Genomic DNA, 4,492 nt, shown 5'->3' with positions numbered 1-4,492 from the left:
AACCATACTTTTAGAAAAAAATTATGGAGAGTGTTTCTTGATTGACCCCTTCGGGCATATGTGAGTACTGGGTAAACATTTCTGACCTCCTCAGGCACACGGCACACAGTGTCCTGATAAGTACTTAGACTGATGTGGCCGTGGTAAAGGAGCAGATACACACATTTCCTCTTTCCCTCCCCTTTAATGAAAAGGCTGTGAAACCTTTAAAATCTTGTTTTTCGGATGAGATGGTATTGAAGTGTACACAACTTTTAAGTTTGCTGGAATACTAAAAAGAAAAAAAAATACCTATGAGCTGTTATATCTTTAGTTCTCTCTCTCTCATGAACATTTGGTAAAAAGGTGTTCCCAGGACGAAAGATCATTTATACCAACATGCAAAAGTTGTCAGACTACACAGAAACTGATCATACAATGCATTGACCACCTTACTGCATTTAAAAAATCTTTATTCTGTACTGAACTGTATTCCCAATCAGCCTAAGCAAAGGCATGGCCTTAATACAGGATCTGCTTAGAGCAGAGGTGACAAAGATGGGAAGAATCTGAAGACTGCCTCCTGGCTGCCTGGGGACAGAACAGGGTGAGCCCAAGGACGGTCACATAACCCATCCAGTGCTGAGTGAGCCTGCTCCCTCTCTACCCATCCACCCAGGGTGTAAGTGCACAAATGCCTAGAGGTGAGTGAGAACCCCCTCTACAGGGTCCTCCTCCAAATAACAAATGTAAATAATGAAAGGGGAAAATCAGAAAACTTGAGAACAGAAACTAAAACCCTCTTCAAAAACAAGAGCCAATGTTTATGCTAAGTTCACTCCAAAAACTTGCTAGTTTTTCTTGTAGTTTGTTCCTAAGGGTTTGATTTTTTTTTTTAAGTTTACTAGGCACAACGGGAATTAAATTATTAATAAAATAAAGGCTTGTTGTAAGTTTTAAAACAGTTGTTTCAGAATTCACCCCTTTAACTAACTCCGGATTATGCAGCAGCTGCTCAGACAAGAGCAAGGGTTCACACTGTTGGGGGGCGGTTGGCACAGACTTTGGGGGAGGTGTCAGTGGCACACACTATGGGATCGACTTTGATATTGAGTTTAAGAACTGATGAAAATGAATAGTGTGAAAAGGGTTTCCACAGAGCAACACAAGAGTGTCATGAGAACCTAGAGTCGGGTCCAAGGCAAAGCTCTTCACAGGAGTGACCTTAAGCTGAGTTTTAAAGGGAGAGATGGGAGGGGCAGTTGAAGGCAGAAGAGGGTCCACAACCTGTAGCAAGGTCTAAGACTGGGTGCAGCTTCCTTTGGGGCCGGCCGGGAGAGCAGAGCAGTCCCCTAATGGAGAAACAAAGGAGCAAGCACAGCAGGAAGCGGGTGAACGGAAGCCGGAAGATGGTCGGATGGAATGCATTGGAACTTTATCCTGAAGGCTGAGGAGAACCCCTGCAAGATTTTAAGTGGGAAACGCATGACCTGCTTTTTAAAAGGAACGTTTTGACGACAATATTGGGAGTATGTAAGAAGGCTGGCTGATGGTAGAGAAAACCAGTGAGAAGATATTGCAATGATGCCTGATACAAGTGACAGAGTCTGAAGCTTGGGTGGAGACTGTGGCTATGGAAATGAAGTTCAGAGATTACAAGGGAAGCGGGAGGGACTGACAGCAGAGATAATGAAGAGCCCTGCTGACTGATGGGAAGATCGCCCAGGAGGACGAGTAGAGAAAAATTCCCGGGCTCAGGTATTGGGACACTCAGAGGCTGTCCAGCATGTTCTTTTGTTCAGTTTGGAGCACACACTTCGGTGTGTCAGTACGGCGGGCGAGTAGAGAGGCCAGAGGAATGAACAACTGTGGAGCCAACAGGATCCGAGCTCAGTGACATTGAAACCATCAGTGCAGGCAAGAATGTTAAATAGCCAGGCATAGTAGCGCGTACCTTTAGTCCCATTACCTGGGAGACAGGAGCAGGCAACATTCTGTAGGTTTAGGAACAACCTGGTCTACAGAGTGAGTTTCAGGAAAGTCAAGGCTATGAAGAGAAACCTCATCTGGAAAAACCAAAGAGTGGGGGGTGGGGGAAGGATGCTAATGAACAGGTTTAAAGGGTCCAGGGAGATGATTCAGTTGAAAAGGTGGGTACTTCTCAAGCATGGATTCCCTGCACCCCAGGGACTATCCAGGCATGGTCATGTGCATCAGAAAGCCCAGTACTGGAGGTCAGAGACAAATGGATTCCTGGAACTTACTGGCCACCCAGGGTTGGTGAGACACCCTGTCTCAAAGTGGGAGAGTGGCTGAGGAAGACATCCGACTTTGATCTCTTTTACACACACACACACACACACACACACACACACACACACTCTGATGGTCTATTAGAGCAAATCTAATAGACCATGAAAGGTAAAAGAACCTTTGAAGGACATTGAGAAACAAAGGCCGTGACAATAGAAAGGAAATGTACGAGTGAGCACCGTATAGGGGACACAGATTATACGCTAACCATTGGCTAGCCCTGCCCCAATGATGGACATGGGATTTATGATCTTGAGCTGCTAAGTGCATGCTCTGTAACTGGACCTTCACCCCTCCCCCACCTACAGACACATTATTCATTGAGTCTCCTATGTTCTTAGAATCTATCAACCCTAGAAGGTCAATGCTGTCAAGTGAAAAACTAGTTCTAAAACATTAAGTAACTTGACCAGGGTCCAAAAGTGAGGCAAAACCTCCCAGTAACTATGGTATGTGTACGAGTGCTTGATCTCTCTGAACCTCAGTTTTATGTTCTGCAAAATGGGATTTAGTAGAGCCTGCTTTTGAGGATCGTTGTATGGAGAGCGAATGACTGGTAGTTATCTTTAGTAATGACCGTATCTACCTATAACTACAATTTTAAATGTTTGTTTTTATTTATTTGCATGTATAATGGTGTGTATGAATGTATGGCATATGTGTACAACCTGAGGAGGCCAGAAGAGGGTGCCAAAGTTACAGGTGATTGTGAGCCCTGACACGGAGCTGGCAACAGAACTCAGGTCCTCTGTAGAGCTGAGCATGCCCTGCGCGACTGAGCTGTTTCTCTCATTTCTGTTTGACACCGACTCTTTAAAGCATGGTCCTAGCATGATTGTCCCTAGGGTTTTGATCATGCTGTTCAAGTGTTCTACCAATGTGCCCTCTTTTGCTTCGTGACAGGTTTTACAAAGTTGCCCAGGCTGGCCTTGAACTTGTAGTTCTCCTGCCTTAGCTTCATGAGTAGAAGGAATTTGAGGCTTGCTTCTGGACCCAGCAACTATAGTTTTAAAACAATGCAATTGTGGGTTGATATGATTGGTCAGCAGTGAACAGCCCTCTCTCCTCCTTCACTACAGCTCCAGCACCGTAGTGATCATGAATGGCACGGTAACCATCCGGACCAGGAAGTTCATGACAAACCGTCTGCTGCAGAGGAAACAGATGGTCATTGATGTCCTTCGCTCTGGGAAGGCAACAGTACCAAAGACAGAAATTTGGGAAAAGCTGCCCAAAATGTACAAAACCACACCAGACATCATCTTTGTATTTGGAGTCAGAACTCACTTCGGTGGTGGCAAGACAACTGGCTTTGGCGTGATCTATGATTCTTTAGATTATGCAAAGAAGAATGAGCCTAACGCAGACTTGCAAGACACAGCCTTTGTGAGAAGAAAAGACCTCCCGAAAACAGAGAAAGGAATGCAAGATCAGAATGAAGAAGGCCGGGGGTGGGGTGGGGGAGACCGCAAAGGCCAATGCTGGTGCTGCCAACAGTGAGTGGAGATTGGATCCAGTCAAAGGCATAGGTCTGTGGTGACCTGGTGTTCTGCTGTGATGTGCAGGTTTCTAAGGGGACGAATAAACTAAAAAGCTTAAAAACGAAAAACAAAAAACAATGCAATTGTGTTTCTATAAAGTATTTCACATGGTCATATGAGATACATGTCTGTGTGATAGATAGATAGATAGACAGACAGACAGACAGACAGACAGATAGATAGATAGATAGATAGATAGATAGATATACTAAAGTGGTTACAATAAAAGCCTAGCATGGTGGCACAGGCCTTTAATCCCAGGATTTGAGAGTCAGAAGCAAGCAGGTCTCTGAATGCAAGGCCAAACTGGTCTACAAGGCTAATTCCAAGATAGTCAGGACCACACAGAGAAACCCTATCTGAAAAAAAGGCTACAATAATGCAGCAAACGAATATATAAGCATCGTCTGGCATCCTCTGTCTTATTACTCATTTCCAGATGCACGTGCAGCTGTAATCTATATATTCTGAAAAAAACCCCATTTGAGCAGAAAGCTATTATTAATGTCCTTAAGATACACATTTATCTTTTTTGTTGTTGTTGTTGTTTTTTTAGGAAAACAGATTATCAAACACCCTTGAGGAGGAGCGAGGGGGCAGTAAATAGAACACTGCCTGCCCTGCTCTGCCCTGCGCTGCGCTGCCGCTGCCGGGGCTTT

At 44.6% G+C, this 4,492-nt stretch overlaps 1 pseudogene; it reads left to right on the top strand.

The window, feature by feature from the left end:
* Positions 1-3,377: 3,377 nt before the first annotated feature.
* Positions 3,378-3,832, top strand: LOC127668085 (40S ribosomal protein S24-like; annotated as a pseudogene).
* Positions 3,833-4,492: the final 660 nt, after the last annotated feature.

This window comes from Apodemus sylvaticus, chromosome 17 (genome assembly GCF_947179515.1).
Source record: "Apodemus sylvaticus chromosome 17, mApoSyl1.1, whole genome shotgun sequence".
In the NCBI taxonomy this organism is placed as follows: Eukaryota; Metazoa; Chordata; class Mammalia; order Rodentia; family Muridae; genus Apodemus; species Apodemus sylvaticus.
Note: the sequence above shows the minus strand (reverse complement) of the source record. Positions and strands in the feature narration are given on the sequence as shown.